Genomic DNA, 14,439 nt, shown 5'->3' with positions numbered 1-14,439 from the left:
TGCCACTCTAGCTGGAATCTAAAGCTAATGTGTATGCTCCTGAGTCTTGGGTGTGTGCACTGGAACATAAGTCCTTTCTTTTTTTTTTTTTTTTTTTTTCTTTCTTTTTTTGGTTTTTCGAGACAGGGTTTCTCTGTATAGCCCTGGCTGTCCTGGAACTCACTTTGTAGACCAGGCTGGCCTCGAACTCAGAAATCCGCCTGCCCCTGCCTCCTGAGTGCTGGAATTAAAGGTGTACGCCACCACGCCTGGCAAGTCCTTTCTTCAAATAACTCCTTACAACGGAGATGCATCAGTATCCAATGAAATAGGGATTGCAGAGATTGCCTCTGCATCCCTTAGAATTGTGGAGAGAGATGGGACCACAATACATACCTCCTTTCAGATGAGACAAGGAACCTGAAGCTACAGACTAGCAATTGTAGGAGCCACCACTCCCTCCCTCAGAAGTCTAAAAAAAAAAAAGAAGGGCTGCTCAGGCAACCTGGAAGAACAGAAACTCTTAATTCTTATGGGCAGATATCCCTGGACATCAGCCACTGCTACAATAAAACCTCCACTAGCGCTCAGCGAATTCTGTGTCTCTCCTTCAGCTGGAACTGTGCTTCTAAGCATGCATTCTAAGATCACCTCTGCTTTCCCCATTCACAAAGGGATAACTTCCTCACAGGGTGGGAGAGAGAAATGTGTGGGGCACAGGTACCCATGCTCAGAAGAAGTCTGCCCCAACACACCTTGCAATACAACTATTACATATTTATTGGGACTAGGACCCAAGCCTGAGGAAGGCACTGCCTCCAATGTTTGTTTGCTAGTTTTGTTTTATATATTTAAATTCTCTGTCAGTTACTGTATGCATATTTTCTGAGCATCCACTGTGTCATTTTAGATCTAGTGAAAATGAAATAAATCAGAAAAAAATCCCCCATCCATAGCAACAATGATCAATAGGTTACATATTCCATGCCAGGTATTTTTCTAAAAACCATGGTAACTTTAAAACTCACAGCAATGCTGTCAAGCAGGTACTAGCATTGCCTCATTTCACAAAGGAAACCAAGTCCATATGTGTTCACTCATGCAACAAATACACACACACAAGGACACTCTTTCACACGTACCCCAGGCCTCTGTGTAATAGTCACTGAACAGCACTGTGTACGCTTGGAACCCTAAAAACTGAAAACAAAATTCTTTATCACTGTATGCCTGTACCTTTATGCTTGCTGTATCTTCCCTTGAAGACAGTGTGTCTCAACATGTGGGCCATGACCCCTTTAGGTCAAATGATCTTTTCACAGGGGTTATCTAAGATCATCCAGAAAACACAGGTATTTACAATTCATAACAGTAGCAAAATTATAGTTATGAAGCAGCAACAAAGATAACTTATGGGTGGGGGTCACCACAACCTGAGGAACTGTGTTAAAGGGTCCCAGCACTAGGAAGGTTAAGAACGGCTGAGCTAAGACCATTTTATAGATTGGTAGTCCCAGTAAGGTTCAGTCCCTCCCCACGGTCACACAGCCAGGGTAGGCTCTGTTAGTGCAGTCCTGCTCCACCACAAGCATCTGGACTAAGATCCTAAAGACCTTCAGAACCCTGCCTGTCAACTCCAGCATGTCTTCACTCCCTGCCCTGTCCTGCAGTCCTACATTAAGATCCATAACACCACGTTTAGAACCCTTCCAGAAAAACAATAAACAAAGACAAGCAAACAAAAACCTGTATTGCTCAACCTGAGAAGAGTAAAAAACCTGAGCACCAGGAGGTGACAAGGCCAGCACCAGCGACTTGGCCTCAACAGGACTCCACTTCACTTAGTTCAGATATATGACCCACAGCAGCTCATAAGGAGGTTGGGTGCTCCCCTGAAGGATTCAGGGTGGTGAAGCTACCGCTGTAGTGTGTTTTCCTTCTCTCTGGAAAAGTTCTACAAATGTTGTCTTAGAGACTCACAGCCTTCAAGAAAGCCAAGAACCATTAGGCCAGAAAGACAAAGTAAGCCAGGAGACAGGATATTGGATCCCAGAGGGACTGCTCCTGAAAAGGAACAGCCCTGCTTTCCTGTGCTTGTGAAAGCATTTTGGAAGCTTCTAAGAAGACTTTGAAATGAGTGAAATTCAGCCTCATGGGGCCTAGGGTCTTTCCATGCTGCCCTAGATTTAAAAAGCAATGCTTCAGTTAAAAGGTAGCTTTACATTTATACACTGTGCGTGTGTGTGTGTGTGTGTGTGTGTGTGTGTGTGTGTGTGTGTGTGTGTGTGTGTGTGCAGGGTCCAGAAGTGCACATTGCAAATGCATGAGTGCAGGTCCGAGGACAGCTTTATGGACTCAGGTCTCTCTGGTTATCTTTGGGGGGGGGGATTCTGGGGATAGACTTCAAGTTGCTAGGGTTGAGCATCTAGTGGCCCAGTGCCTTCTCTCACTTGCCATCTTGCCAGCACTAAGGAATTAATTTTAAGAAGGAAATATATATATAAAGTGTTTAGAGGTCTCCAGAGTATGGGCACACTAGGCACAGTGGCATATGCATATAATGCCAGTATTCTGGAGGTGAGAGTAGAAGGATGGGAAGCTCAAAGTCAGCAGAGCAAGTAGGAAGGCAGCCTGGGCTATGTAAGACTCAGGAAGGGAGGGAGGGAGGGAGGGAGGGAGGGAGGGAGGGAGGGAGGGAGGGAGGGAGGGAGGGAGGGAGGGAGGGAGGAAGGGAAGGGAGGGAGGGAGGGAGGAAGGGAAGGAAGGGAGGAAGGAAGGGAGGGAAGGGAGGAAGGAAGGGAGGAAGGAAGGAAGGAAGGAAGGAAGGAAGGAAGGAAGGAAGGAAGGAAGGAAGGAAGGAAGGAAGGAAGGAAGGAAGGAAGGAAGGAAGGAAGGAAGCCTTTAATTTTTTAGAGAGGCAGAGACTAGCAGGTCTCTATTAAGATAAGGCCAATCTAGTCTATACAGTAAGTTCTAAGCCAGCCAGAATTATACAGTAAGAGACTCGTATTTAGATACATAGATGATAGATAGATAGATAGATAGATAGATAGATAGATAGATACATACATACATACATACATACATACATACATACATACATACATCATATATATATACATACATACATACATCATATATATATATGTATATGTATATATATGTATATGTGTATATATATATATATATATATATAGAGAGAGAGAGAGAGAGAGAGAGAGAGAGAGAGAGAAAGGCAGGCAAACAAACAATGTGTGCCATGAACTAAGAAATGTCAAACACTGAAGATAATCCCTGGCATCTAGCACGTAGGCAGTAAAGAAGGCAGAGATGTCTCTGTCTCTCTGTCTCTCCCTAGCATCACACCTAGTTCGTTCTACCCCTTCACCATCCCACCTCAAACTGCTGTGTTTCCACCCTTTCTCCTTATGGAAGACCAGGAGTTGCCTCTCTCTGTTTATGTGGTACATACTCACTGTCTCTGTGTCTGCCTCTGAGATCTCTATCACTGTAGCCTTTTCAGTTTCCCTTTCCTGTTTCTACCTAAATGTGTCTACGTGTGACAACACGTGTCATCTCCTCTCTCCCTCTGCATACTCTCCCTGGGAACCAGTGCCTCTGCGTGACAACTCTCAAATCTGTATGTCCTAAGCAGGTCACACCCTTAAGCTCCTGACCCACATCTCCATCTTTTTCATGCTCAAAGCTGCTCTTCCACCTGCACAGATACCAGCCCAGTTGCCCAAGCTAGAGACTGGAAGTTGTCCTAGAATCCTCTTTCCATTCACCTCCACATCTGATTAGTCACTGAGCCTTATTGATCACTCCTCTTCTGAAGCATCCCCTCTGTCCCGGGCCACATCCCTGCCCACTTAAGGCTCTTGTTATAGCTACTATAGCCCTGTAATGACTTCTTATCATAGCTTCCTCCCTCTATCCCTGGACTCCTCTAATCCAGCTCCACACCAAGGTTGGCACACTGTCTGCAAAGAGCCAGATGGTAAATATTTTAGGCTTTGTGGCCAAGAGTCTCCGTTACAACTACACAAATCTGCCATTGTAGTGCAAAAGAAGCCATAGATGGTGTGTAATTGAATAAACGTGGCTGTAATCTAATACAATTTATTTAGAAAAACAGGAGCCATCGCTTGCCAACCTCTGCTCTATATTAATGCCAAACAGGTCCTTCTAATATAATTAAAGGCCTATGTCATTCCCTTGTTTGGAATTCTTCAATAACCTCTCAGTGCTGGTAAGATGAAGACAGAGGCCCTTAGCAAGGCCGTGAGCTCCTGCAATCTGGTCTCTTCAGCTTCTGTCACCTATATGCTTATTAATCTGGCACTCCCCCCACCTACCTCTGTACAGAGGCTGAGATCTTTCACCTCTGTGCCCATGTTCTTTCGTTTTATTGTTCATTTATCAAACTGGCACTGGCCCCGCAAATTTCATTTCTCCTTTTCAGTTAGGAGCCTTCTATCTCAGAACTTGGTATTAACTCAATAAGGTATCCAGATATGAATTTCACAGGCAAATTGAGAGGTCTTTGATGTTCAGGTATGTCTAATTCATCTTTCCTTTTTCCAGAGCTAAGGAACTCCCCTGACCCCATTGGCTTTGGAGGGAGTGAAGGGCCAGAACCAGGGAGAGCCCACACTGCAAACTTTCCAGTGTCCTACAGCAAAAGGGAGCTATAGGGAACTGAAATCCGAACACATGAATCTTGAATCGAAAACTTCTCCTGACTTCACATTGAAAGTCAGAAAAGCCTTTGATGTGTCTGTCCAACTGCACAGAGTGGAAACAGTGTTGCTGGTTTTGCAGAACATGGAGGCACAGGCTTTTAATCGCAGCACTGGGGAGGCAGAGGCAGGTATGTGTTTGAAATCAGCATGGGCCACAGAGTAGGTTTCAGGACAGACAGACTTCTCCAAAACATGTTTTCCTCAGCAGTGGGATCATCAAAGCACAATAAACTACACGGAGTCTTCTGGGGAGTCCTAATGGTTTTCCTCGTTCCTCTTATTTTCTCGTCCTCTGGGAGAGCTGGTGAATGCAGCCTTGAGCATCCAAGTATCACAATTGTCTCAACACCCTGAAGAAAGTGGAAAGGGTTTGGAGTTCCCTGGAGAGCAGGCCGTCCTCTTCAGTAGGCGGCACACTTTTCTGGATCCATGCACTAATACCCTTCACAAAGAAGGTTGACCACTCTGCAGACAGACACATTTTCCTGCCTTCTCAGGTCTTCCCCCAGTGTAATCAACAGAACTCCCCGTCTTCATGGTGACCCACTTTCCGTGTTAAACACTACGCAGTTCAGGGAAGGCACACTAGCCTTTGGGCTATTGGTTGATGAAAAAAGACTTTACAAATGCATAAAATCTGAAGAAATAATCTAATATAGCCACGATTCCAATTCAGTAAAAGACTAAAAGTCCTTTCAAGATGGCATGGGTGCACAGGAATGAAAGCAGCATCCCACTGTCAAGCACTTCGATGTAAAATGCAAGCCTTCAAGGACATATGAAAACCAGCCCAAGCCTCTTGGCCTGTGGTTCACTGCATAATTCTTGGCTTTGGAGTACCACAGAATTCTGGAACTGCCTCGAGCCCTGCAGTTCTGCAAACACTTAGCTATCCTCCACTAACTGTAGAGGTTTCCACTGTGTCCTCTTGATTTCTATATCAAGGTCCAGATAAGATATTTTTGTCTTGTTTTAAAGAAAAATTTAGTTGTATTGCTAATAAGGAAAACAAAGAAAGGAAAGAAAAACATTCTACTCAAATTGATGGGTTAAATTAGTGGATCTGGAACACATCTGAAGTCCAACCAGGAGCAGATTTGTGGGTAGCTAGTTTTGTAAAGAAATTGTTTTGGAAGTAAACAGTTCTGGGGGGGAATAGCAAGGTATCTGAGCAATATGGCTCCTTTCAGCTTTGCTTAGCGGTCAGAAGGTGCCACGTGCCAGCTGCCTCAGCGTTATACGCTTGATTACCCATAATCCACTTGAGCATTGAACCCATCCTGGCAGCTCTGATATCCTCACTCCATGTCTTCCCATATCAGAGCTCACCCTAGTGACTTATTTCCACCAATCAAGCCCCACCTCCTAATATCTCCACATCACTCAAATCAGTACCGCAACTGGAAACCAAGTTCTTAGTCTCAACGCTCAACCCCACATTCCCAGAGACACCATCTGGCCTTGGCTCAGACACAGTGTATCATCTCCTGCATCAGGCTGCGTCCTGCATCAGGAGCATCTAGCAGTTCTACTTCACGATGCTCTGGTGACAAACACTCTGAGTCTACTTAGCCCCAGAGACTCTGCTCTGCAATAGTAGTCAATGAGGACCCGTAGGAAAGCAAACATCACAAAACATGTGGTACCATGCTTCTAGGATGTAGACAAGAGGATGGAGTCATAGTGACTAATTCAGTGAAGATTTCATACTCATTACAAACCATGGAACATCCTGAAGATTAGACGGGTAGGCCTTCTGCCACAAGATGCTCACAGTGTAGAGAAAGAAACAGTAGAAAACATGGTTTTCTGGAAAACTCACTGCAGTGTGGTAGAATCAAACCCTTTAGAGACACAGCCCCAACTGTTGGCTGTAAAGAAGCATATGATAGATGAGTCTTTTATATGTTTGTATACATCTTTGTCACAGTGACAAAATACTTGAATATAAGAGATAGAGACTTCCCTTACCTCCTGATTTCAGTCTCTCATGGTGGGAAAGGCAGAGCGGCAGAATTAGCTCACAATATTCGCATCAATAGGAACATCAAGTGGCCTCTCTCAGCAAGCTGGATGGCCAGGAAGCAGAGAGCCTGGCTGGAGCTAGCAGCTTTAATCTTTAAAGGCCCGTCCCTCCTAATTTACTCCCACCAGCCAAGCGACATCTCCTCATATCTCCATGTCCTTCAAAACAGTTGGGGACCAAGTGTGGGGACATTCCAGACTCAAACCTTAGCAAGACCAAACTCTCAGAGGGGTACCTTCTCTTCTACTCTTGCTTCTCAGTTCCCCCTTGCTGCTTGAGTTCCAGCGGCCTACGATTCTCCCTTCTTCGTGGTCTTTACACATGAATGCTTTCAATCATGGCCCATTCCTCTGGAGCTGCGTTTTCTGCACTCTCCTCTTCCAGTGGCCATGTAACTCATCCGATATTACCCATACCTGATTCATGTCTGAGTATCCTTGGTAGCCTTAACAAGTGAGCAGAAATGCCATATAATTGTCTTTCTATTGGCATTTCTCAACTAGAATGTGTACACCTACCTCAAAATATGTGTTACACACACAGAGAGAGAGAGAGAGAGACCACAATAGTAAAATTTAAAGTTTATCTGTCTTAATCTGAATTCTCAGTCCCTTAATGAATAAGGATAAGCAGGGGAGTGCACCAGTCATCCCATCAATTAGGAGGTAGAAACAACAGAGCCAGAAGTTCCATGTTAGTTTCAGCAACACACTATCAGCTTGGGCTGCATGACCCCTTATCTCAAGCAACAAAACAGCAATAAAAAGAATCAGGATGGTGTCTTCTATTAGTTATGTCCTTCACTCATTTCTCTAATACCTGTACCACTTGCCAGGAATTAATACTGTTCAATGGATATATCTATATATTTTTATGCTAAAAAATAACCTATGTAAAATGAGGACAAGAATAAATGAGAGATGCATATTTTAAGATGTATAGAGGAATAAAAGAAGAAAAAATTCAGACTTGCAAGAGATATCACAAAAAGCTACATGTCAGCATTGATGTGATGGCCTAAGGAGGTGACTCAGTGGATAATGTGCTCGATGTGCAGGTATAAGGACTGCAGATTGAGTAGCCACCACCCAGATAAAAGCAGCAACAGCACTGGGAATGGAAACAGGGACATAACATCCGGAATGCATAACTGAAAGGAGGAGCTCCAGGTGGGCTACGAGATCCTGACTCAAAAACACTAGAGATTGACAGAGGAAGGCACACAGCATCAACTGTCCTCCACACATAGCAGTAGCAGAATTACAGTCATGAAGTAGCAATGACATAACTCTATGGTTGGGGCTCATCACAGCACGAGGAACTGTATTAAAGGGCTGTAGCATTAGGAAGGTTGAGAACCACTATTCTACAAGATGGTTTGAACCCAGAAATTAAGGGGATGTTACTGTGAATAGGGTCTCCAGTCAAAGAAAACTCCCCTCCATCTCCTAAAAGAGCTCCACGTCTGGTGAGGAGAGCTAAATTCTTGGCTGAAGTTCTTCAGCAGGCGACTCTGAGCAAGCCATGCATGACTAACAACCTTGTTCCCAGCCTGTCCTCAGCCTCTGTAATGGGAGCTGCAGTGACAGATGTAAGGAGTGGTCCCATCTATTCTGGAGAGAGAATTGCTGAACTTGCATACAGAGACAGGTGAGGCTTGCTGGCTTTTGGCATGTGTGCTGGTGCCTCACACATCAGGGAAGTTTCTGCTGTGCCTGTGTGGAAGTGTAGCCTCCTATGCAGGAGACTTCAGGGGCACCTTCCTTACTCAGAGATAAGAACACTACTGTGAAGGATGATCGTGATAACTTGATATGATGGTTCTTCGTAAACAATAAAGTGATATTAAAAATAGTTATTACTATTATTTTTGCATGATAAAAAAATTACCTGGTGTTTATTTCAGCATATTTATGGGAGGAAAAGTGGTCTTTACTCCATAATTTGTGTGAACTATCTGAAATGGTATCATATTTTCCTCCAGTTCTGAATAACTTTTTACCTTTCTTATTATTGTTATTATTATTATTATTATTATTATTATTATTATTATTATTATTATTATTGGATGTTCATGTGTGCACATGTGTGCATGTGGCATGAGAAGTGCACAGAGGTCAGAAGACATCTTTTTAGTAAGTGGTTCTTTCCTTTCACACTGTTGAAGTAGAGTCTTTCTTAGTTGGTTGTTTTTTTATTTTGTTTGTTTGTTTGTTCGTTTCCATGATATGCACTATAGGATAGAAGGCCTGCGATCTTCTAGACTATTCTTCCTTCTCTACCTCCCATCTTGTTATAGGAGTGTTGGGATTACAGACCAGCACCACCACTGGATAACACAAGGGGACTTGGATTCCAGGGAGCAAGCTCAGGTCACCAGGCCCACAAGGCAAGTGCTTTGACCCACTGAGCCATCACATAATCATTTTTCCCTCTTAAAATGGAACTGATCCTTGCTAGTGGCCAACACATCAACAAATGTGAACATAACCTTCCCAGTGTTACTCTGAAGAGGAAGAGACAAAGGGAGCTAGCCACAAGGTAAAGAGGAGAAAGACTTTTGAAAGGTCTCTGTGAAAAGGTTCCAGAGGAAATTGGCAAAACTTTGCTGAGTCTGAGCAAGAGTTTAGAGTCTAAAAGGGAAAGGGAAAGCTCACTGTCTTGGAATGGACCACTTCTCAGAAAAGTCTGCAACCTAAGCAGGATGCCTTTAATTTCAGCACTCAGGAGGCATTTCTATGAGTTTAAGGCCACCCTGGTCTACATAGCCAGTGTCAAGCCATGCAGGGCTACATAGCTGGCTCTCTGTCTGGTCTGTACCATGAGCCTGGGATAGGCCGCTGTTCCAGGAGTTTCTTCCAGGATGAATTCAGCAGAGTGTGGGGAATTCCTATTTCTTCCTTGGTTTGATACAGATGACACTTCTGCAGTGAAAGTCATCAGTTAACCTCTGCCCATATGTCACTACTCACCTGTGAATCCACAGTTTGTTGAGGAAGCCAGTTGGGGTACTGTAACTCCACTGTGAAGAAGAACACTGTTCCAGTAACGTCATCACCACGAATTCCCCAAGACACATTGTTCATCCTTAAACATCTTAGCCAATAACAATTGACTAACGTCCCATGTGCTGAGCCAGACACACATCTTCAATGCTATAAGAAAGAGGTGAGCCGGAGGAGGAAGACAGTGCTAGACAATTGAAAAACATGAGGACACCCCCAGTGCAGGGACGGCAAGGAAAGAAGGTAGAGAATACAGCTGATGGACGGGCCAGGGATGGGACAGAAAACAATGGTGAAGCAGATGTGAGGGATCAGTTTGTATTGAGTCTGAAACAACAGACTGTCCTTCCCATTATCCCCCCTCTTTCTTATTCTCTGTTCTTTTCTTTCCCAGTGCAAAGCTACAGACAAAGGAGGAAAACAAAGGAGGGAGGGAAGGGGCTGCAAAGGACAAGAGGATGGGAAAGAGGTTCAGCCCAGTTCTCTTCTGTCAGTTCCACCCTTCAGGACTGGTTGGGTTGTATATGTCATCCTAATGCCTTCTGGCCTCCTAGGCACTGCGTGTTAACCCAGGAGTGCTTGAGGCCAACAATGGGGGCCCTAAAGTATCTCTCGATGCCCAGAGAGATCCATGCTTGGTGCAATTCATTTGGAGTTTTAGTGTCTGTTAATTCAGAACATGAGAGATAAAAGGAGAAAAAGAGTGTTAATTTGGGATAATGTTAGAGTAAATTCAACCTGTTGTCACAACTTTTAAACCACAGACACAGTGACCATCAGGCATGGCTGTCCCTGCAGCCACCTAGTAGGAAGAAATGGTAAAAGACAAGAAAAATTAGAAAATTTGTATTTACATAATACAAATGTTGATCTAATTTGAAATGAAGAGCAATTCTATATCAATATCTCTAAAGCAAGACATTAATCAACCATGAAAAACCCTCCTAAGACACAGAGCTTCACACTTTGCCACAGAGCCCATAAAGAATCCACTTCCTTCTGCCATTACCTAACTATATAGAAAACTTTCCAACCCAGGGAACATCAGAGTCAGTAAGTAGATGCAGGAGTGTTCTGCACTCCATCTAAAAACTTGATGAGAGCCACTTAAGATTAAGAAGAAAATGGCCTGTAGGTAGTGATAACTGTCCCGGAGACCTCTAAAGACCATTGTCCTGTGGAAGGAGAGACAGTGAACAGTAAGAGCAAAAGTTTACCAGACAGGCAGATATCCTAGTTAGAAGAGGGAGAACTGTCTAGAACTTCCAAAAATATATATATATACACACAAAAACAAGACTAGAATCAGTGGCTTGAATAGAAGATCCAGGGAAGTGTGTGTCTGCAACAGAGCCAAGGATAGAGTATGAAGCCCATGGTGCATAATAATGATCACCTGGATCCCACCTGATGTACTAAGGTCTTCATTTATTATTTTATAAACTCTACCTACATCAGAATCCTCCCCCATGACTTTCTAGCCCAGAACCCTAGTTCATAAAACCAAGAATAGATTCATCTCTCATAAGAGCTCAAAGGGATGGATTACAAACGGGAGTGTCTGCGTGTACACAGAGGAATGAGCACCAGGTAGGCCAATAACTTGAGTGGTCCTCATCAAGGTGACACAGTATTCTCCAAGTCTACTGGTCAGCACTCCAGCTTGGATGCTGCCAAGAGGTCCTAGTCAGGAGACCTTGGTGGCTTCCTTAATCCTTATCTCCATGAATGATAAAGACTCCGTCATGGCACTCTACTCCTAGAATACAAAAACCTCATCATGTTATCGGTGAGTCCTAATATTCTGAGACTCTGTAGCATGACTTTGGGAAACTCTATTCTGGTTTATTAGATGTATGTGACACGCCTCAACTATCATAGAACAATTTCCACTGTGGAAAGAAAGCAACAGGGACTAAGAATGTAGCTAAGATTGCAGTGTTTACCTACTATGTGCAAAATCCTGGATTCTGTCTCCAACAGTGCTTGCTGGGCGTGACGATAAATGCCTGTGATTCAGAATTTCAAGGGAATCTCAGCTGCATAGCAAGTGTGGGGTAGCGTGGGATCCATGAGATTTGATGAAGGAAAGGAAAGGGGATTGGGAAGAGGAAATGGAGAAGAGGAGAGAAGGAAGTAATAAAGGGAGATAAGGAAGGAGGGGAGGAAAGTAAGGAGCAAATGTAGGGAAGGATCAGCTGGATGGGGGCGGGGGGCATGGTACACTGCCTCCTGGGGCAAGATGAGGACAGTGAAGAACACAAGATAGACTGCCAAGGCTGAGCCCAGTTTGGCTCTTACGGGGGCTTTCAGAATCCCCTTGCCCCAGTTTCCCCTCCATTGTGATGTGACTGAAATGAGCAAATAGATGAAACCCTTAGACTAGTGTCTGGCATGCGTCGACATCGTTGAAGGTTTTGCTGCCAGGATCACCAGGTCCTGCTATAAACCTTCCTTACCCAGTGCTCGGCATACATTGTCAGAGAGATAGAGCTGGAACTGAACCCCAAACCTCCCTGGCCACGGAATAGGATTCCATTCACTCCCTCATGCCAAACTTACCCCCAGAGGAAACAATGGAACCAAGTTTCCTCTCTGAGTTGGGTAGGGAGCAGGGAATCTATTTTTGTCACTGCAACTCACCCTAGAGCAGGAAAAAGGATGGAGTTCCCTGACCATGGTAAGACCAGAGCTGGCTGGTGAGATGCACACATTGTGCAATTTATATAGTGGCTGGAGAAGATGTGTCCACAGCTAAACATCACAGAATGTTCACCTCTAGAATTGATAAATAGCCTCCCAGAGCATCCTTTGTGGAAGCTGGTAGGGTAGCAGAAAAGGTTAGGACTCCTTGCCCAGCTCTTTGAGCTAGTAAGGAACAATGATTGTGTTAAAGGACCCCTGTCCAGTCTTTTCTGCTTTTCTGTTTTTAGACAACTATGTAAAATAAATAAATAAATAAATCCTCTATCCCTGCAGAACTGCAGAGTCAATAACTGGATCCAGGAATGTTCTGGACCCCATCTGAAAAAGTGATGAGAACCATTTAGACTTAAGAAGGAATTAACCTTAAGAAAAAGCATTGACCTTAAACTCTTCATTCGGGACCCCTGCCTCCTGTCAGGGTGAGTTTTTAAAGCATTCCCACATGGAAAGTTCTGGATAAGTAAAGCCCTGAGGCCAATCAAAATCAGAAGGAACAGGAAGCTTAGAGAATGGTTTAAACATCAGGGTGGGTCTTCAGCTTCCCACACCAATTAGCTATCATAGGTATCCCACTTAAGGCCTGAGAATCCTGAAAAAAAGTCACTTACTTCAAGCACGGTGCAAGGAGATCTCAAAGTATGTACCTGCATCACTTAAAGGAAGAGAGTCCATCGCTCTGCCTTGGGTTTCTTCTACCCCAGGATAGAACTCTATTCCTGACCTATGTGTAAAATATGAGACCATCATTGCAAAGACTACGAGAACAACCATCAGCCCAAGAGAACCAAAGTCTACAGTGGATGTAAATACTTTTTAAATGGTTTGAAAATCAAAATACCTAAGTTTTTCTACATGTAACCCCAAATAAGAGAGAGAGATGAAGGGAAGGGATGTTTTTAGGCCCTACCTAAGGGCCAGAGATGGAACTGGGTCACTTTCCTGCACTGATTCCTATTGCATTGCCTGGGCTGAGCAGTGTTGCCCTCATTTTACAGACAATGGCACAGATCATGGGGGTGTGGATGTTGAAGGATTTGGGGCTAAGAAGCTCTGTACATGCCTCTGCCTCACACACTATTCTCTTTTTCTCCAGAAGTGAAAATGTCCTACCTGGAAAGAATGAAATCCCGCATTTATAGGTGACTCAAAGCCACGACAGCCTTGGCCAGGGCTTCATGGATACCCATCAGGAAAAGCTCTTTCTCTGCCCTGAATGGAGGCCTAGCATTCCAAGCTATCTAAAACATAAAAGTGTGGGCAGATCAACTGCCTGCCCAAGGGGACACTCCTAGGAAGGTAAATCTATCTTAAGGTGTGCTAAATAAATAGGAAGAATAATTTTCCTTTTAATGAGATAATATACTTTTCCTTTCTGCCCCCAAGTGCAGAGCTCTGGCCACAATGCTTTGAAAGTCAGCCTGCTTTCCTGAATTACTCTGAAAAGTAAGTTTGCCGGACACTGTGAGCTTCTACCTTTTCCTAAAGCTGCCCTTCCTGCCTATGGAGGCCAAGTGGTCAGCTTCCGTGCTGGTTTAACTCAAGCGGCTTCCTCTCTTCCTTTCTTGTCTCCCTCCTTCAGGGATGTGTTGAAATCTATAGCTGGCCTGCTTTGGAGTTGTTCTTTTTAAAACTACAAAAAATTGTTCTTGAGGTTCCTTTTGTGCCTCTTCATAAATTATTTGATTAATGACACTGAGAGGGGACCCTGATGTCCCTGCAATAGTGGTTCTCCAAGTACCTTTAAGCCCTGCTTTGTTTTTAATTTACTAATCCATCAGAAACTGAGATATTAGCAGAATAGAATAAAATGCATTTTAAAAGGCCTACAATGTATAAGCAAACACAAACTTAATGACACCCCCCTTCAATGGCCATTTACAACTTAGATACTACATGGATAATAGCATCACACTATGAAAGTGTTATATAGATGCCCAGGCCTTCACTCCTGGTATCTGCACTCTTTGTAGTTGGTGGT

This window comes from Mus musculus, chromosome 4 (genome assembly GCF_000001635.26).
Source record: "Mus musculus strain C57BL/6J chromosome 4, GRCm38.p6 C57BL/6J".
NCBI classification, from domain to species: domain Eukaryota; kingdom Metazoa; phylum Chordata; class Mammalia; order Rodentia; family Muridae; genus Mus; species Mus musculus.
This window is presented reverse-complemented; position numbering follows the sequence as displayed.